This window comes from Stomoxys calcitrans, chromosome 3 (assembly GCF_963082655.1).
Source record: "Stomoxys calcitrans chromosome 3, idStoCalc2.1, whole genome shotgun sequence".
NCBI classification, from domain to species: domain Eukaryota; kingdom Metazoa; phylum Arthropoda; class Insecta; order Diptera; family Muscidae; genus Stomoxys; species Stomoxys calcitrans.
The window spans coordinates 66,833,613-66,855,701 of NC_081554.1; the positions used below are offsets into that span (position 1 = coordinate 66,833,613).

At 41.2% G+C, this 22,089-nt stretch overlaps 1 protein-coding gene and 1 long non-coding RNA gene across 3 annotated transcripts in view; one reads left to right on the forward strand and one right to left on the reverse strand.

Annotated features, from left to right (window-relative positions):
• LOC106083964 (uncharacterized) overlaps nt 1–22,089 on the forward strand; it is a 285,492-nt gene that overhangs the window by 147,392 nt on the left and 116,011 nt on the right. For both annotated transcript variants that reach the window (XM_013247302.2, XM_059364245.1), the window contains exon 4: nt 16,758–16,808. The gene's annotated coding sequence lies outside the window, so the exon portion shown is untranslated. The remainder of the gene's footprint in view (nt 1–16,757; nt 16,809–22,089) is intronic.
• LOC131995534 (uncharacterized) overlaps nt 1–22,089 on the reverse strand; it is a 154,539-nt gene that overhangs the window by 47,026 nt on the left and 85,424 nt on the right. The window lies entirely within an intron of this gene.

Here is a 22,089-nt window from a genome sequence, read left to right on the forward strand (position 1 = left end):
ATCGGTTTCGACGCTGGCCGTGCGATTTTAAACCTAATGTTGCGATGGTCAGATAAAGATTTGCAGTACATATCGTCACATCTAAAACCTCTTCCCTAATCCTATTAACAAAGATAATGGTGTACCATTTTAAGTGGTCGTTAGTATTGAAGAACTTTGCCAGGTCTTGCAAATTTTGCCCATTAACATCCACATTAATCCACCAAGGAACAGGAGCAGACTTCTCACATATCAATGAGTGCAGTCCGATTCAAGTTTTAAGCTCAATGATAAGGGGCCTACTTTTTATAGCCGAGTCCGAACGGCGTGCCGCAGTGCGACACCTCTTTGGAGAGAAGTTTTACATGGCATTGTACCTCAGAAATGTTGCAAGCATTAGGAAGGGAAAACCACCGCTGAAATTTTTTTTGTGATGGTCTCGCCAGGATACGAACCCCGGCTTTCAACGTCATATGCGGACATGCTAACCTCTGCGCTACGATGGCCTCCATGCCAGGGATTGGCCCCGCTTATTAATGTTGGTACTAGCCTACACATACACATCCCAATGTACTTCCGTTTTTTTACGACGAGCTCTCTTATACAGTCTGCGGTCCTTTTTCCCTATGTTGCGAATCTCCCCGGTCATCCAGGGGTTTTCTTGAGGTGATTTTCTTTCTCGAAGAGGACAACTATCTTCGAAAGACTCCAAAAGTGGTCGTAAGCCTGTAGACATTGTCGTCAATATCTTCTATGCTTGGACAATTTAAATTATCTTGCCCAAGTCTTCTTCAGAGTAGTCTTTCGAATTTTGTCCAGTTGGTTTTTAACTTATTCCGGATTTGCCGCTGGCCGTGCGATTCTAAGCCTTATGTATCGATGGTCAGAGAAAGACTTTCAGAACATATCTTCACATCTAAGACCTCTTCCCTAATCCTATTAACATAGATATCGATGTTGCCATATGAAGTGTTAAGTATTCAAGTGTCGTCAGTATTCAAGAACTATGCCAGGGCTTGACCCCACTTATTATTGTTCGTACCACCCCACGAAATGTGGTGAGAGTTCGCATCGCACCCTATTAGTACCCCAATTCCTATCTGTTTTGCCTTTCTCACCAGCCGTTGCAGCTCCGATGTGGGTGGCGTTGTCGGAGAGTCAAAAGGCAGATAAAGTGTTGCCAGGTATGCTCCACCGCCTCCCTGTCTCACCACTGTTGCATCCGACTTTGAAAACCCCGGGGAAAATATATTATTTAAATTTTTATGACAACTAACGCAGGTTCTCGGCCGACTACCAGAATGATAGAATGGTTGGCAGTTGATATGGTGCAGTCCAGTGTTTCCTATGGAATAGGTTAGTAAGCAAAGTTCATTATATACGGTTCAACAAGAAGCTCATTAAACCAAGGCGCTGATAAAATTGTCTAAATTAATTTCAATCGAAAATCTTTGCAAAACTACTTTAAATTAGTTTTTTTAATTTGCTTGGTTCTTGCATTAAACCACCATAAACCTTAAAGCAATGGCATAAAGCAAAGCGGCAACTCTAAGTGCAACTGTCAATATTTTGCTGTACTATATCAACACGCACAGGTTTTTTGTATGCTGCCATAGGTAGATGAATCACGCATGTCGGTCTGTGTGTAGACCAACGTTTGCTATTCTACCCATTCTCAACTGTGTTTTGTTACATTCGAAATATCTGTGTGTGTTGTGTGTGTGAGTGCATGTTTGCGCTCTATTTGAATATCCATTTTAAAGGGAAGTGTTTTAGTGTGAAAACATGCATAGAGCCATGGGTATGTGGGTGCGTATGACAAACCTTATTTGTGTTGTACTCATTGCGTTGCGTATACGACAACTGGCACATCAGATGAGCAAGCGGTATGTTGTAAGCACTTAAAAGCAACACACAAAACAAGCAAAGTGGTTATTTTTCTTGTTAAGTATGAATTCATTCAACGTTGCCTGCTAGTAGTGATAGCGGCAATGATGAAAAACAAATGTTTTGCTATCAAAAAAAAATGTTGTAGTCGGTGTCTTTTTGAATAGGGCTTTTGAATTCTTATGCAAGATTGGGCTGCATTTGCTATTCCGAAAGGAAAGTTTTAAATTCTTTTATTAGTAGCATATACACTAAGAGACTTTTGACATTTTTCAACGTAGTCTGGAGATGTGAAGAATTTGTGATATATACCACTATACTGTCAATTTCGTGATCTACTCCCAAATACCTCTCATTTGAGTCCCATATTGCCTTGACCCGTTAATATGTATGTCCGATTTATGAGTGTTTTCGGGGTGAGTTGGCCCCCAGAAATGAAAAAAAAATATTCGCATCGTGCTCTTCTCTCAAATACCATTTATTTAAATCCCATGTTGTCATTGGTAAGAGGGAAGTTTATGGGATGAGGCGTACCCCAATCATTTGGCCCCAAAATTGGTTATCATATTTGTTTTCTTATCTCAAATACCTTTCATTTGGTGGGTAAATTTGTACTCTTGGGGAAGGGGCGATGCCCCAAATACATTGTCCCACATTTGGGTATCAGATTCGTATTTTACCCCCAAATACCTTTACCCTAGCCCCATAATACGATGGTCAATAAGTGATTGCTGTTTGTGGTGTGTTTTTGGGAAGGGGTAGACTCCCAGAAAATTTGTCCCGAAAATGGGTATCAATTTCGTGCTCTACTCCCCAAAAGTTTTCGTTGGAGCCGCACATTGTCTTGGTCGGTAAATATGTCCGAGTTGGGTGTGTTTTGGGGATTGGTGTTGTCCCCCGAAACACTTAGCCCTGAAAAAACATGTCCGGTTTGGGGGTGTTCTGGGGGGATAAAAAATATATATCGACTTTGTATTCTACTCTAAAGAACTTCTTACTGGAGCCTCATATTGCAATGGTCAGCAAATATTTCCTATTTGGCTGGTGTTTTGGGGTTGGTTGGGTCCATAGAAAGTTTTTCCCGAATACTGACATCAGATTCGTGGTCTACTCCAAAATACCTTTCAGTTGCGAACCATATTTGCATAGTCGGCAAACATGTCCGGTTTGGGGGGTGTTTTGAGGGGATGGGGCGGCCATTCAGTGACTTTCTTTGAAAATATATATGAGCTTCGTATGCAACTCTAAAGTACCTCTTATTGGAGCCCCATATGGCAATGGTCAGCAAATATTTCCTATTTGGGTTGTGTTTTGTGGTGGGTTGGGTCCATAGAAAGTTTTTCCCGAATATTGATATCAGATTCGTGGGGTACTTCCAAAGACCTTTCATTTGAGCCCCATATTGCTATGCTTGTAAATTTTTAATATTTGGGGGGTGTTTTTTGTGGTTCCACATTAGGATATCATATTCGTATTCTACACTACAATACCTTATATTTGAGCCCCATATTGCGATGGTCAATATATAAGTCCTGTTTGGGGGTATTTTTAGAAAGGGGCCGCCCGCCAACCCTTGGTCTCACATTTTGATATCAGATTATTATATTCTACTCGTAAATACTTTTCATTTGAGTCCCATATTGCCATGGTCGGTAAATATGACCGATTTAGGGGTGTTTTGGGGGTTGGAGTGGCCCCCAAACGCTTAGTCCGACAATTGGATATCAGATACGTATGCAAATCTTAAATACCTTTCATTCGAGTCCCATATCGTCGTGATTGGTGTTCATATATGTTTGGTAAGTTTTGGGGGTTAGGCGGCCCCCATAGGTACCTCATCTGAAATTTGGATGTTTTTAGGTTACTATAAGAGAACACACAAAAATTGGCTTAAATCGCACCAACCATTTCCGAGATCTGGCGTTTCTGAATATTAGGGAAGGGGGGGAAAAAGAAGATATCAAGTTATGAACCGATTTGAATCATTCTTGGCACAATTATTGGAAGTCAAAAGAAAACACCTAATGATGTCTTTCAGCCAAATCTGATGAGAAAGTCCTAATGGTGTTTAATGCAGGCAACAGCCGCGTTGGTCTAATCCTGCAGGGCTCTTAACCCCGGGTGAATATAATGCGTCCACCAACGCCCCCACACATAGCCTAAGCAATGCATGGGTACCAATTCGAGTTGACGTTGTTTGGACGTGTTCTCCCCCTTGGTTAGGGGCGGAGCACTATCTAAAACTCCTTTCGATCAATGGGTCACGGCACCCGGTTGCAATGCAACTCCACATCGCGGTTGCGCTCTACCTGCAACTTTGGTTCAAACTACAACCACCACGTTACTCCCCACTGGGGCCTCACCATAGTCGGGCTGGGATTGAAATCCCAGGGGCTCCCGACTCTCGTGGTACCAGATTAAGGACCCCAGTCAGACCTCTTAGCCGAAGCTACTACCAGTTGAACCCCAAACGGTTCCGGACTGGTCACCTGAAAGGAAAACGGGCAAAACTATTTCACCTAACCCCCACCCCCCCAAAACCACCACCTCCACCAATATCTAAACATGGTCGCCAACAAAAAACGGACTAAAACCCAATACGGATTTAAAAACTGACAAAATACCCAAACACGGACATGAACACGGACGAAAACCCTATACGGACAAAAGCAGACAAAAAAGACCCTATACGGACATGACGGACAATACGGACGGACAAGAACAGACACTTCCCACTACGGACAAAAACGGACAAACATCAAGAGCCCAACCATCGAACGACCTCGCTAGATGCCTATCACCGCTCATCTAACATCCTCCTCCTATCAAACACCGCCCTCGCAAAGGTGGCCAACCTTGCAAACGTCCCAGTGTCCAACAAGGCCCTGCTCAAATCCTACACCCCCTATCCATAGCGACTAAGTGCCTGATGTCCGAATAGTACAGGCACTCAGTCAGTAAGTGCAGCCCGTCCTCAACCACATCCCCGCAGGCAGGACAACCTGCAGTCGACGCCAGACCCCTCTTATGCAAAAATGTATTGAGAGAAAGCCATGTCCTGTCAATAAAAACCCAAGACTTAGGCCAAAGCCAAAATCGGGTGTGTCCACTACGAACGTCGCGTCCCCAATAAATCGGTAAGTAACCCATCCATTGTCACTGTCAGTCCAACGTGTCCCCCACCTATCATAAAGGCACTTCAAAAGGTGTGCCTTCAGCTGTCTAACATTTGCATTCGCCAGATCCGAATCAGGAAGCCAATCCCTTTCAGCAACCGGTAGACCCCTCCTAGACTTATACAAAACCGCGCGACGAATCACCTCCAAGTGAAGGGGCGCCGCACCCAACAATACCTGCATCGCAACTGAGGAGACAGGCCAACATAGCCGACCTCTGGCAAGAAGTCACCTTCTCAAGTCCATAAACATTCATGACTGCCCGATATATGGGTTGCCCAAAAAGTAATTGCGGATTTTTAATATAGTCGTCGTTGCCATTTTTTTTCCACGGCTTGTGACTCTGTAATTGCATTCTTTCTTCTGTCAGTTATCAGCTGTTACTTTTAGCTTATTAAAAATGCATTTACTTTCTTTTTAAAAATCCGCAATTCCTTTTTGGGCAACCCAATATATAGGCGCGCCATAGGTTGCACAGGCAACAAATAGTCCCGCATATATAGTCTGTCTAGCACGCCTGCTCAGACCCCAGTCACTCCTCAGAATGCGCCTAAGCATAACTGCCACCGCGGTCCAAATGGGCCAGAAAACTCAACCTCTCCGACACAACTACACCAAGGTACTTGAGCCGCGGCGAGTATCGCAATGATAACGGAGCAGCTCTAATGAGCGGAGGCTGACCTTAAACAGCATCAAAACTGTCTTTCCAGCAGCCACCTCAACACCCTTACCATGCGCATGGCCTCCTCACCCAGGCGTTCAAGAGCAGCACGAGACTGCCCCTCAACCAAGATCAGGAGGTCATCAAAATCGGATGAGAATAGAGGGTCTAGGATTCATCATCCTAAATCGGTTTATATAACAGCTATGTCAAAACGTGGACCGATTTGGCCCATTTGCAATCCCAGCCGACCTACACAAATAGGAAATATATGTGGAAACTTTGAAGCGCCAAACTTTCCTCCTTCGAAAGTTGATGTGATTTCGTCAGACCAACAAATGTTTGCACTAGCCAATAGAGAGGTGGTCCCTCATCATTAAGCTAAAACTTACATCGAACTGCCCTTGGCGCTTCTTGTTTCGAGTACTGGTAAAGGTCAGTTTATATTGGGTTGCCCAAAAAGTAATTGCGGATTTTTCATATAGTCGGCGTTGACAAATTTTTTCGCAGCTTGTGACTCTGTAATTGCATTCTTTCTTCTGTCAGTTTTCAGCTGTTACTTTTTGCTTGCTTTAGAAAAAAAGTGTAAAAAAAGTATATTTGATTAAAGTTCATTCTAAGTTTTATTAAAAATGCATTTACTTTCTTTTAAAAAATCCGTAATTACTTTTTGGGCAACCCAATATGTAGCCTTTATTTACAGTTCTCAATGTCCTATTAAACGAAAGGACCCTACAGCCTTAATTAACCGTTTAAGAAGTTGAAATTTAAGCGGAAAAGCCCAATAAGGTATTATTCCATCAGAAAAACTCTTATTTTAAACGACCTACTTATTTATTGACACATTTATTCCGAAGAAGAAAAACAAAAAAAAAACATCATTACCATATTCCATTTTGAATGTATATAAAATTATTGTTGTCATAACATTAACACCATCTTGTCATAAAAGTGACAAATGACACTTAGACTTATTGCAAAAGAAGATAGTCACTTCCACAGTATACATACATATGATTGCCAATGATCATATACGTGTGTGTGTGCGTGTCCCTTGTGTAAAAAATCAATGGGTCGTAAGTGTGTGCTTGCCATGAATTGAAAAAGAACACTATACATATATCGTTGCTATTAAATGTTGAAAGAGTACAAAAAGAGACAAGATTTCCGGTATCCTGATAGCATTTTCAATTTGCCAAAGTGTTTCATCGATGTATCCTTCTTGAGCAAGAAACAAGAAATCGATTCAAAGGAAGAAATACATACTTGGTCATAAAATAAGTGACAACAGATGCTAGACATCCAAAGGCCATTAAAGAAATTTGAATATTCCTGATGGAGTCGAATAAAAGCTTATATGTAAATATAACAGATATTAAATTTTTATGTTGAATTTTAAAAGTTTAAGGTTTAGTTGTAAAACATTCAGCGAACATATTGGAATTTGGTTATGAACCACCACATTCATGAAGTCTTGGATAGAAGTCATAGCTAGGCCTAAATGTAAAATTCGAATCTTGCCGAAAATGAATACATGAATCTTCCTGAAAATCGGGTGGTTGGTTTCAATGATTCAAAAAATTGTTCATACCAACAGCAATACCAAGTAAAAGTGTACTAATTTCGGCCTGGTAGAATCTTACATACCCCCACCATGGACTGTATTTGTAAAGCTGTTTGCCCGATTCAGACCATATTTGGTTTGAATGTTGGAGACCATAGTTAAAGACATTGTTCAAAATTTCATCCAAGTCGGATAAGAATTGCGGTTCATATAAACGCTTTATTGTGGACACTTTCAGACCATACTTGTACGCACGCTTAAGCTGATATAAAGACAGCAGGAGCCGACGGGTTACCCGCCGAACTATTTAAGACCGGAGGCGATAGGCTGATAAGTCGTATGCATCAGCTTATCTGCGCAATCTGGCTAGAAGAACTCACACCCGATGATTGGAACCTCAGCATACTATGTCCCGTACACAAGAAAGGAGACAAGACGGAATGTGCCAACTACAGAGGAATAAGTCTCCTCCCCATCGCAAACAAGATACTCTCGAGCGTACTGTGTGAACGATTAAAAACTAAAGTCAATGAGATAATTGGGCCCTATCAATACGGCTTTAGACCAGGTAAATCCACCATAGACCAGATATTTACACTGCGCCAAATCCTGGGAAAGACCCGAGAAGGACAAATTAACACCTACCATCTCTTTGTTGACTACAAAGCCGCCTTCGTTACTCCTTTACATTCAAAGGTATTTCAAGCCATGTCTGAGTTTGGGTATCCCTGCAAAATTAATAAGACTCTGCAGGATGACACTTGCTGATACTCGTTCCTCAGTAAGAATAGGAAAGAATCTCTCCGAACCATTTAAACACCAAACGAGGTATTAGACAAGAAGACAGCCTATCGTGTGATCTCTTTAATATCCTGCTGGAGAAGATTATACGAGATGCAGATAGATATGGCACACTAATCACAAGAGAACACATGCTACTCGCCTATGCCGACAAACATCGATATCATAGGTCGGTCACCGAAAGTAGTAACTGCAGCCTTTGAAAGAATCGAAGGAGAGTCTGTGAAAATGGGTCTGGCAGTAAATGGAGATAAGACGAAATGGATGGTTTTAACTCCCAAAAAGCCTTGCACAACCGAGCAGATAAAGAAAATGGAGAAAGTTGGGAACCACAACTTTGAGATAGTCAGTAACTTTATCTTCCTCGGCACCGCCGTAACCGAAACGAATGACACCAGTTCATACAGCTCGTGGTTCATGCGTCGCATATATTCTCCATTAACGCAAACTGGTCCATATATTTTACGAAGAATCATTCTCTCAAATACTCCAAGCACGGTCTCATCTGCTTTCAAAAGGACCCATGGTACATCTTATGCCTCTGGACATTGTGGCTAGACAATTTGCAGCGACCACTGCCGTGAGGTTATGGGAGCTTTCTCATTGGTCATGTGACAGCTACGGACATTGTATTATCCTTGATACAAAATCCGATATTCCAGGCAGTGTGGATTACACCCTACCTGAGCCGCTTTTTGATAACAATTACTGAACTACTATTGCTAATAGAACCAATTGGACCTATGACATCCCTGGTAATAGAAGGTACATAGACTTCTATGCGAATGGTTCCAAAATGGACGATCAGTTGGGCTTTGGGGTGTACACTAAAGATTTAGAACTGGTCATATCGAAAAGGTTTCCCGACCACTGCAGTGTGTATCAAACGGAGATCCTTGCAATTAAGGAAGTGGTGGAATGGCTAAGATATAATGTCATTACGACGATTGGCATAAATATCTTCTCAGACAGCTAGGCAGCCATTAAATCCCTGGAGAAAGTATTTTTGAACACAAAAACTAACATCGACTGTCGCAGATCTCTCAACGAGATGGCTGAAAAGTTTAAAATTCACTCGTTCTGGGTGCCGGGCCACAGACATATCCCAGGGAATTGTTAAACGGAGGAGCTTGCGAGGCGAGGAACTACCCTACATTCCAGGGAAACTGGAATCTGAAGCTAAGTTTTCATGACAAGTCCCGAAGGACAGCGCATGATAGATGGTCACAAAGAGGGGGATGTGAGCATTACAAAACTATGTGGCCTAATCTAGACTTGAAGAGGTCTACCGCTTTGCTGTCACTGGCTAAAACAGACGTCTCAGTCATTGTGTCCGCCATGACAGTTCCCTGTCTAGCGAAATGTAAGCTAAATTTTCACGACCAGGCTCGAAGGACAACGAATGATAGATGGCCACAAAGAGGGGACTGTGAGCATTCCACAACTATGTGGCCTAATCAAACTTGAAAAGGTCTACCGCTTTGCTGGCACTGGCTAGAACAGACGTCTCACTCAATCGGAAAACATGCTGAGAGATTGAAGGTTGCTAGCAACGACTTTTGCAGAAGCTGTGAGGACATCGAAGAAGAAGAGACTATAGAACAGCTTCTGAATGTGTGTCCCGCACTGGCAGTCAGAAGGAGTTCCTCTTTAGGATCTCATTTTTTTGAGAACCTGTCTGATTTGGCGGATGTGAACATTCGCAAGTTGTTGGGCTTTCTAAAGCGATCTGAATGGTTCAACGTTAGGTACGAAAAGACATCTTCCGTCTTCTGATCCTGTGGTATCGCAATGGACCAAAACGTCTAAGTGATTCTGATGGCAGACTGCCACTTAAACCTTACCTAACTTGACCTTAATTTACCTAATCATGGTGGGTACACAAGATTCTTCCCGGCCGAACTTTTTATACCCTACACCACAACTGTGGTACAGGGTATTATAACTTAGTGCATTTATTTGTAACACCCAGAAGGAAAAAATTTAGACCCACCGATAAGTATACCGATTTACTCAAAATTACTTTCTGATTCGATTTAGCTATGTCCGTCTGTCTGTCCGTCCGTCTGGCCATGTTAATTTGTGGACAAACTACAGGTCGCAAATTTCATCCGATCGTCTTCAAATTTGGTACGGTCGTGGTTTTCGGCCTAGAGACGAAGCCTATTGAAATTGGAAAAAATCGCTTCAGATTTGGATATAGCTCCCATATATATGTTCGTCCGATTTGTAGTAATAATGCAATAAAATTGTCATTTGTTTACCGATTCTCTTGAAATTTGGCAAGAAGAATTTTGTTATGACTCTCAACATTGCTAGTGATTTTCATATAAATCTGTTCAAATTTAGATATAGCTGCCATATATATATATCGCCCGATTTTCGCTTCTAGAGCCACAGCGGTTGCATTTATTAACCAATCTTCCAAAATTTTGTACATCGTTTTCCCCGGCTACTACCACTATATCTGAGAAAGTTGCTTGAAGTCGGATCAGATTTAGATGTAGCTCCCATATATATGTTCGAACGATTTGTGGTAAAAATGCAAGAAAGTGGTCATTTGTTAACCGATTTTCTTGTTATTTGGAAGGAAGGATTTTCTCTTGACTCTCGATATTACTGGTGAATTTCATTAAAATCGGTTCAGATTTAGATATAGCTGCCATATATGTATATCGCCCGATTTTCACTTCAAAAGCCACGGCAAGCGCATTTATTGACCAATCTTGCCAAAATTTTGCACAACGCTTTCCTCAACGACTACCACAATATCTGTCCTTTGTCCACCGTATTTATTTGCTCTAAATTTGATATGGGTTGTTTAATGACCCATCTGAAAACATCCATCGAGGTCCATCAAAATTGGTTCAGAATTGGATATAGCTCCCATATAGTACTTATAAGGTAGGTGTAGGGTATTATACAGTGGGCACCGCCCTCCTTTTGCCCTTCCCTACTGGTTTTTTATGTTGTTCTGCCTTCGTCATTCCCTTCGGTACTATTTAACTTTACCTTTCTCAGCTTCAGCTCACTTAAAGCTACAGCATCCAATTATGCCAATAATGCCAACTTTTAGTTTTAAATATCCTAATTGAGTACCCTTGTGCACTATTCTAATTTCCATTGAATTGTTTGTTAAGCAAATGCGGGGTATGTTCCATTCCACACCACTCTAGTAGCATTTAGCTCGAGTGTAAAAAATTTGCAACTAAAGCCGTCTTTAAATTCGGATGCAAAAGGAATTGCCATGGCAAAAGTTTTAATTAAAATGCAAGACTATAGTTTGTGTTAAAAAAAACCTCTGGTCATTGCACACACAAAGTGGGGGTAATGAATGAAGTCAACGTCATGGCTTTGCTCTCAACCAAAATTTGTTAGTATCCAAAAAGCATTAGACCATTGTGGCTGCAATCCATTCGGAGTGCCATGGTGATATGCAGAGAATTTCGCATCACAATTGACCTCAAATAGATAGAAAGATTTGCCCCTAATTAGCAACGCTGGAGTTGATATGACCAATAAGGTTTGAAGCTAACAAGGCTTAATAGAAAGTGGTAACTTTCTAAAAGGTCTTTTAGAAGGTTGCCATATCTTGTCTTCAAGGAACATTTTTTCAAAAAACACAGAATTTTGAAGATAGGACTACAAATGAAGATTTGGTAGCCCAAATAATATTTCGAAATGCCGAGGTGTCCAACTTTACGGCCTTGCCAAGAGGCTCCCAGAATACCTATGGCGTTGATAAATTTGCACATGGTCTCGATAACACCTCAGCTCTAACCGTTACGGCCAAGTATTTACTGAATAGCTGAAGACAACCCCCACTGTGTGACCATCTGTTAGTCGTTGCCCCCTAAGGATTAGCTTGAAGACTTAGCCGGCAGGTTGAAGAATCATTCATTACCTCATTACCTTGTTGCAGCAAAGGTTCGCACCCGTTTGAACATGGCGAGGAAAGTACGATCTGACACTGCACGGAAGCTGGACATTGAAAAGCTACAAACACAGCAGATGGCAACGGCAGACTCCACTCGACTGACCCAACTGCTTGAATAAAACACTCCTTGTTTCGATGATATAATGGCGCAGTGGCAAATCATTGCCCACTCCAAGGAAAATGCCGCGAAATCCGAACTGGGGTACCAAAAAACTCCCCTTAGAATCCCATGGTAAGACCAAGAGTGCCCAGATGCTACTGAAGCCAAGAATGCGGCATATAGAGCAACCCTGCAATCAACAGCAACGCGCCAGATGAAGGAGAGCCATCGGGAGAAAAGGAGAGAGGAGAAACGTCTATTCCGCAGAAAGAAAAAGGACATGGAAAGACGTAACTGTGAGCGAATTGAGATGTACAGGAGTCAGAATGAAGTCAGGAAATTCTACCAAAGAATTAAACATTAAACCGATGGTTTTGGTGCAAGCACATCCTCCTGCAGAAACAAAGACGGAAATCTGGTAACTGATACACATAGCATGCAGAGGATACGGAAAGAACATTTTTCCCAACTGCTAGTGTCCGACGTTGTCGACGAAGAGGATACCGCAGAATTAACCAATGATGATGGTATAGAATGTTTACCTCCTAGTCAGAATGAGGTCCATGTAGCAGTGACCCGACTGAAGAACAACAAGGCAGCAGAAGCCGACGGGTTACCCGCTGAACTATTTAAAACCGGAGGCGACACGCTGATAAGGCATATGCATCAGCTTATCTGCGCAAACTGGCTAGAAGAACGCATACCCTATCATTGGAACCTCACCATGCTGTGTCCCGTACACAAGAAAGGAGACAAGACGGAATGTGCCAACTACAGAGGAATAAGTCTCCTCCCCATCGCATACAAGATACTCTCGAGCGTACTGTGTGAAAGATTAAAACCTAAAGTCAATGAGATAATTGGGCCCCATCAATACGGCTTTAGACCTGCTAAATCCACCCTGAACCAGATATTCGCAATGCGCCAAATCCTGGAAAAGACCCGAGAAGGCCAAATCAACACCTACCATCTCCTTGTTGACTGCAAAGCATTGGCATGGTTGAAAAATGATTAACCTTTGGGGGGTGTTTTGGAGAAGGGGTGATGCCTTAAATACATGGTCCTACATTTGGATATCAAATTCGTATTCTACTCGCAAATTCCTTTATTTGACCCCATTTTGCGATGGTCATTAAAAAATTGCTGTTTGTGGGGTATTTTGGGAAAGGGGTAGACCCCCAGAAAATTGGTCCCGAAAAAGTGTCCCCCAAAAACTTTGTTCGGTAAATATGCCCGATTTAGGGGTGTTTTGGGCGAGTGGGTGATCCCCCAATCACTAAAACCTGAAAATATATCAGCAACGTGTTGCCATACGCCTCAAAATTGGATATCAAATTTGTTTTCTAATCTCAAACACCATTCACTTAAACCCCTTATTGAATAAGCCATTAAATATGTCCGGTTTGGGATATGGGCCCTAAAAACTATGAATATAGGTCTCCACTGTCTTGGAGACCCAATTTGTCTTGGTGAGCAAATACGTCCTACTTGGGGATTGTTATGGTGGTGGGACGTCCCCTAGACAGTTGGTCCCGAATGTTGATGTCAGATTCATGGTCTACTCCGAAATACCTTTCATTTGAGCTCCATTTTTCCATAGTCGGCAAACATGACCGACTTGTGACTTGGCTTTGAAAATATATATCAGATTTGTGTTCTTCTCTAAAATACCTCTTATTTGAGCCTCATATTGCAATCGTGAGAAAATACTGCCTATTTAGGTGGTGTTATGGGTGTGGGGTTGCCCCATAGACACTTTTCCCGAACACTGATATAAGATTCGTGCTTTACTTCCAAAGACCTTTCATTTGAGCCCCATATTTCTATGGTCGTAAATTTGTCTTCTGTGGGGGATAACTTCGGGGATGGGCGGCCCCTTAAAGTGTTGGTCCCACATCTGGATATCAGATTCGTATTCTACACGCAAATACCTTTTATTTAAGCCCCATATTGCCATGGTCAGTAAATAAGTCCCGTTTTGGGGGGTGCTTTGGGGAAGTGGTGGACCCCCAGAAACGTGGTCCCACATTTGGATATTAGATTCCTAATCTACTAGCAAATACCTTTCATTTGAGTCCCATATTGCAATGGTCGGTAAATATGTCCGATTTAGGGGTGTTTTGGGGGTTGGGATGGTCCCCCTAGCACATGGTCCGACAATTGGATATCAGATACGTTTTATAATCTTAAATACCTTTTATTTGAGTGCCATATTGTCGTGATTAGTCTATACAAATATTTGGTAGGTTTTGGGGTGGGGTGACCCCCCCCTCCTAGGTACCCCATCCGGAATTTTGATATCAAATTTTCGTTTGTAGGTTACCATAAGAGAGCACACACAATTTCGCTTAAATCGCACCACCCATCTTCGAGATCTGGCGTTTCTGAAAATTAGGGTAAGGGGGTAGGGTCCGCTCCCCCTTCAGGTATGAAAACATGTAGTACCCTATTTTCACCACCGGATCATTATGAACCATCAGTGAAAATTTCAAGAAAATCGGTTCAGTCGTTTCTGAGTCTATAAGGAACACACAAACAATTACCGATTTAGATGAAATTTGGGACAGTGAGTTGTGTTAGGCCCTTCGACTTCCTTCGTTAGTTTGGCCTAGGTCGGTTCAGATTTGGTTATAGCTGCCATACAGACCGATTCTCCGATTTAGGGTCTTAGGCCAATTAAAGCCACATTTATTATCCGATTTTGATGAAAGTTGGGATATTGTTGGCCCTTAGGCCCTTCGATATCTTTCTTCAATTTGGCCCTGATCGGTTCAGATTTGGATATAGCTGCCATATATACCGATTTAAGGTTTTGGGCTCAAAAAATTCGTATTTATTGTCCGATGTCGCCGAAATTTGGGACATTGAGTTAAGTTAAGCCCCTTAACATACTTCTGCATTATCGCACAGATCGGTCCAGATTTGGAAGCTGCTATATAGACCGGTATCTCGGTTTTGGGTTCATAAAAGGCGCATTAATTGTCCGATTTTGCAGAAATTTGCGACAGTGAGTTTAGTTAGACTCTTCGACGTCCTTCTTCAATTTGGCCCAAATCGGTCCAGATTTGAATATAGCTGCCATATAGATTAATCTCTGGATTTAAGGTTTTGGGCCCATAAACGGCGTATTTATTGTCCGATTTCGCCGAAAAAGTGTTGCCCAGCAACACGTCGTTTGGTCTAGTCTATCGGTGAGCTAAAACTGGTTGCAACCTTATCGTTAATGTTTGCAACTCCTGCTTGCGCGCTGAATGTTATAATTTCGGGGCTATGGCGGCCTCCACATTATTTAATTAAATCACACAGTGTCCCGTTCGGTCATTATAATTGATCGACTGTTTTGGGGTAAGGTGGTTCGCTAGACATATGAGCAGAATAATGATATCAGAGTCGCTGTACACAACCTTGAACCTTTAATTTAACCTCATATTGTCATGATTGCGGTTTACAGCCTCCTAGGTTCTTGGACACAAATTTTAATGCCATATTTGTAATCTGCTCTCAAATGCCTATCATTTGAGTTTCATCAAGCTATGATTGAGTAGTATTCCCATTTGGGGAGCTTATCGGGGATAAGGAGACTATCAATTATGCGACTATCAATATTCGTAGTCTACTCCCGAAAACCTTTCATATGAGTCCTATATTGATATATACGTCCAATATGTCTATTTGGAGCAGTTTTCGGGCTTGGGCTACCCCTTGGATACTTGAACCCAAGTTTTTATAGCACATTCGTTTTCTACTCTCCAATATCTTTCATTCGATACCCATATTGTCCCTATCGGTCAACTTTTGATTTTGGTTGGCGTTTTTGGGGTAACGGGGGAGGGTCCGCCCCCAATCCAACATCAACAAATTACATAGCCTACACCTCCTTCCTGACCATATTCGTAATCTAGTCGCGAATACCTTTCATTCGAGCCCCATATTGTCATTATCGTCCAATAAATCAATTTGAGGGGTTTTGGGGTTGGGGCGGCCCCCCAATTACTTGGACTCACTTTTTTTATATGGAAATCGTTCTCTACTCTTGAATACCTTTCATTTAAGTCCCATATTGTCCCAATAGGTCCACTTTTAGTTTTGGGTGGTACTTTGGGGTAAGGGGGAGGGTCCGCCCCCCCCTTGCGATATCAAAAACTTATAAAGCCTATTGCTCCTTGCGGACCATATTCGTAATCTACTCCCGAATAGCTTTCATTCGATTTCCATTTTGTCATTATCGTTCAATAAACCTATTTTGGGAGGGTTTTTGGAGTCGGGGCGGCCCGCCAATTACTTGGACCCAATTTTTAATATGGAATTTGTACTCTAATTTTGAATACCTTTCATTTCAATATTTCTTTTCAGACCAAACTACACAATCTGTGAAAATTTCAAAGAAATCGGTTTAGCCGTTTTTGAGTCCATACGGAACAAACAAATGTACAAACCCACAAACAAACAAACATACAAACAAACACAAATTCGTTTTTATATATATAGATAGATAGATGCATACGGTTGGCTGGTTTTTAAATCAAAAAATCATGAATTTGTTTTATACGATTTACACAAATGGGGGCAAAGCAGTCAATCCTTAATGTTATCCCCTTTGTTGTCCTCATTTGCATTCAACATTACAATTTTTCTTCTATTCTCTTTTATAGAAACCCAAAGTCCTTGAACAGAATTCTGCCGAAAATCAACAAATCCCTTTGGTAAGTTAAAAATTAATATGAATTGTCTGCTGCGGATTACACTTTCATATTAAGAAGCTTTAAACAAAATAAAATTCTAAACAATTTAATTCCCTGTTTGCCTATAAATTCCATCATATGGAGTGATTTCTAATTAACTTAAAATTCCCTCAGTGATAAATATCTTCTCATGTTTTTGTTTTGTTTTTTTTTTTTTCATACCGCGACTCGTTTAGTTTATGATTGCGCCATGCAAATTGTAATACTACCTTGAATACCGTATTCCTTGAAGAGCCATAATTTTGCTTCCTTTGTGCAGATAATTTCTGTTTTTTGTCGCGTTGCTTTTTTCATTTTCACTTTTTGTAATATTTTGCATAACTTGCCATACCTCTACAACACAGGAGGAGGACAGCTGAAATGCATAAAATTTAATATTTAAAAACATTCCAGTTTTCGTGTTATGTATTTTGGGTATTAATATTGTCGTTGTTGGAGTTGCGTATGCGGGAATATTTTTGTGGCAGCCAAAATATGATATGATCAAGTACAAAGGAGTATCTTATGATGTTTTAGTTGCAAAAGCTTTTAATTTGCCACTGGAATTCTCCAATATGGTAAAATTGTTGGAAAGAGAGAGAGAGAACATAATACTCTCATATTTCAAATGTTATAAAGTATGTAGGTTAGGTAAGAGTGGCAGTCCTTTAAAGACTCACTTGGACAATTTAAGTCCATTGTGATACCACAGTTGCTTCCGTATATGAGTCTCTCGAAGCAGTCACAAAGTCTCATTGGGTTTTATCAAAAAGAAATAAATTTTGAATTTTTGTCAAGCGAGTCTGCACTTTCTTCATTCAAATCACTTAGATTGTGGTTATGTGAATCATAAAAGATTTTTAACTGTTGCCAAATATTAATTACTAACTGGACAGGACGCGCTCCGCTGCGCCCTCTTTCACTCTCTTAGTTTATCTGAGCCCTATGCGGTCACCTCAGGAAATAAGTCCTGTTTGGGGGTGCTGGTACAGCCTTTCAGATATTTTCCGCCAATATGGATATTATATTGGTTCTCTTCTCCCAAATGCCTTTGATTGGAGCCTTATATTCCTATGGAGGTGAGGCGAATCCCCATATATCTGATTTGTGCTCTGGTGTCAAATAAATTTCATTTGAGTCCCATATTGTCATTATTGGTTTATATTCCACCAACTGAACCGTCTGTCCGTCTGTCTGTTGAAATCACGCTACAGTCTTTAAAAATAGAGATATTGAGCTGAAATTTTGCATAGATTCTTTTTTGTCCATAAGCAGGTTAAATTCGAAGATGGGCTATATCGGACTATATCTTGATATAACCCCATATAGTAGACCGATCGGCCGATTTAGGGTCTCAGGCCCATAAAAGCCACATTTATCATCCGATTTTGCTGAAATTTGGGACAGTGAGTTGTGTTAGACCCTTCGACATTCTTCGTCACTTTGGCCTAGATCGGTCCAGATTTGGATATAGCTGCCATATAGGCCGATCCTGCGATTTAGGGTCTTAGGCCCATAAAAGCCACATTTATTATCAAATTTTGCGGAAATTTGGGAAAGTGAGTTGTGTTAGGCCCTTCGACATTCTTCGTCAATGTGGCCTAGATCGGTTCAGATTTGGATATAGCTGTCATACAGACCGATCCTCCGATTTAGGGTCTAAGGCCCGTAAAAGCCACATTTATTATCCGATTTTGCTGGAAGTTGGGACAGTGAGTTGTGTTAGGCCCTTCGACATTCTTCGTCAATTTGGCGCCGATCAGTCCAGATTTGGGTAAAGCTGCCATATAGACCGATCCTCCGATTTAGGGTCTTAGGCCCATAAAAGCCACACTTATTATCCGATTTTGCTGAAATTTGAGACAGTGAGTTGTGTTAGGCCCTTCGACATTCTTCTTCAATTTGGCTCAGATCGGTTCAGATTTGGATATAGCTGCCATATAGACCGATCCTTCGATTTAGGGTCTTAGGCCCATAAAAGCCACATTTATTATCCGATTTTGCTGGAAGTTGGGAAAGTGAGTTGTGGTAGCCCTTCGACATCCCTCGTCAATTTGGCCTAGATCGGTCCAGATTTGGATATAGCTGCCATATAAACCGATCCTCTGATTTAGGGTCTTAGGGCCATAAAAGCCACATTTATTATCCAATTTTGCTGAATATTGGGACAGTGAGTTGTGTTAGGCCCTTCGACATTCTTCTGCATTGTGGCACAGATCGGTCCAGATTTGCATATAGCTGCCATATAGACCAATCCTCTGATTTAGGGTCTTAGGCCCATAAAAGCCACATTTGTTATCCGATTTTGCTGAAATTTGAGACAGTGAGTTAAGTTAAGTCCTTTGACATATTTCTGCATTATGGCACAGATCGGTCCAGATTTGGATATAGCTGCCATATAGACCGATCGCTCGGTTTAAGGTTTTGGGCCCATAAAAAGCGCATTTATTGTCCGATGTCGCCGAAATTTGCGACAGTGAATTGTGTTAGGCCCTTCGATGTCCTTCTCCAATTTGGTTTAGATCGGTCCAGATTTGGATATAGCTGCCATATAGACCGAACCCTCGGGGTTAGGTTTTGGGGCCATAAAAGGCGCATTTATTGTCCGATATTGCCGAAATTTGGGACATATGGTTAAGTTAAACCCCTAAACATATTTCTGCAATTTGGTCTAGATCGATCAAGATTTGCATATAGCTGTCATATAGACTGATATTTCAATTTAAAGCCTTGGCCCCAAAAAAGGCGCATTTATAATCCGATTTAACTGAAATTTGACATATTGACTTAGAGGCCACCGTAGCGCAGAGGTTAGCATGTCCGCCTATGATGCTGAAAGCCAGGGTTCAAATCCTGGCGAGATCCTCAGAAAATCTTTTCAGCGGTGATTTTCCCCTCCTAATGCTGGCAACGTTTGTGGGGTACTATACCATGTAAAACTTCTTTCCAAAGAGTTGCGGCACGCCGTTCGGACTCGGCTATAAAAAGGAGGACCCTTATCATTGAGCTTAAAACTTGAATCGGATTGCACTCATTGATATGTGAGAAGTTTGCCCCTGTTGCTTAGTGGAATGTTCATGGGCAAAATTTGCAATTTGCATCTCTGTGGCCCGGCACGCAGAGCAGGTGAATTTTGAACTGTTCAGTCATCTCGCTGAGAGATCTGCGACAGTCTAGGGCGGTTTTTGTGTTCAGAAATTCGTTCTCCAGGGATTTAATGGCTGCCTGGCCTTTGTCGGGTGGTCAGGTGTCGCACTGCGGTACGCCGTTCGGACTCGGCTATAAAAAGGAGGACCCTTATTATTGAGCTTAAACCTTAATCGGATTGCACTCATTGATATGTGAGAAGTTTGCCCCTGTTCCTTAGTGGAATGTTCATGGGCAAAATTTGCATTTTGACTTATGTTAGGCTTTTCGACATCCGTGTCGCATATGATTCAGATCTCTTCATTTTTAGATATAGCTACTAAAAAGACCAATATTTTGTTATACACAATTGAATAATGACTTGTTATTAGTGTTTGGTCCAAATCGGATCATATTTCGATATAACTGCTGTGGGACATAAGGTGAAAGGTGGTTTACATATACACCCGAGGTGGTGGGTATCCAAAGTTCGGCCCGGCCGAACTTTACACCTTTTTACTTGTTTATCTTTGAGTTGAGATTTGAGGAGCATATCAGCAGATCATTAGTAACATGTTCGTTTGTTTGCCTTGCTGTACCGTGTTATACCCTGTGCCATAGAGTGTGAGCATATTAATGTTGTTCTCTACCGGGCCAAGTGGTACCATGTGAACCATAGGTGTTGTGTAAAGCGACCCCTCGAATTACGTCCATTAAAGCAATTTAAGTGACTCTTACAAAACTCTCTGTAGTCTAGAAATCATGTGGCCGGTTTTACTTCGCTTTTGTGTTAAATCCTTACTTTTGAAGCAATGCTGCACAAATTGTATCACCATCTTAACTTATTTTCATTTGTTTGACTTTGTTATATTAAAAAATATTAAAGTTTTATTTAAAAAAAAAAAAACTCCCCCTTGTCATGTTGTAACATTTAACAGGCTATGATTCTTTCCAACCAACATTCCTTCCTCAAAATTAAAAAAAGAAGAATATAAAGTATATATGTATATAAATACTAATAATATTTTATGCTTTATTCCTCATCCTCGAACATTTCATTTTGCCTCGTTTCTTGAGCATAATCTCTTATGCAAAGACATGATACTTTGTTAAAATACAAATATAAGTAAAGAACGACAAAGAAGTCAAAAAGACTTATTTAAATGATGACTAGGCTGAGGAGGAGAGGAAAAAGTGCAGACTACTTTTGATGGTTGCCTGTGCGCCATGATGAGTGAGGCAGCAAGAGAATCGGTCTTTAAATCTGCCTCTAGAAGTTACACTTCCAGCTCCATATTCCGGAGGGTGATGATCTTGGTTGTCTGCTGGCAAAGACAAAAATGAAGGCAGCCAAAGGTGGCTTCGGCCGGCAAAGACATAAGTTACTGCATGAATGGACTATAGACTTTTGGTAGCACCATAGTAGGCTTCAAAGAAACATGAAACATGCCAAGGTATGAGTAGTATATGCTTGAAGCAACGAAACGTTGTTTGGCTGTCTTGCTGAGGGGCTGAATAAATGGTCTGGCTGCCTGGCTGGTTGGTTGGTTGGTAAATGACATTACTAACCTAAATAAATTTCCATTCTCAGTTACTTGATACCTTTCTCTATGTTAAACTTTTATATAATGGCTGCAGGGGGAGTGTGCCCTCGTCTTTCTCTTCTCTCTAAATTTTTTCCCTGTCATTTGTTTTGCCCTAGACTTTTGTCAATTTGTATGGACTCATGCGATGGCATAACAACTTGTTGTCTGGCTCAGTGAATGCAAAACTAACGAACGAATCGTAGGGAATGGCCAGTTAGTCGGTCATTTATTCTTTGAAATAACATCTGCAGAGGATTAATTTGAAAGGCAACTAGAATTTGACTTAAAGTACTTACTAATAATAATGATAATAACCTTTTAGCAGATTTGTGAGTTTGTATATTTTGCTGCTTTATTATTAGGGTTGTGACTCACTTATGCCTTTTGTGAAATTAGCAGGAGACATCCTTTTCATTAAGAAGAGATTTATGTAGAAGATGAATAAATTATTGCTCCTTGCCTTCAAAATCATTTCATTGAATCCATTTTCTTGAAAAGAACAACAAGAAAATTTCTCATATTGATCTGTTGGGTTGCCCAAAAAGTAATTG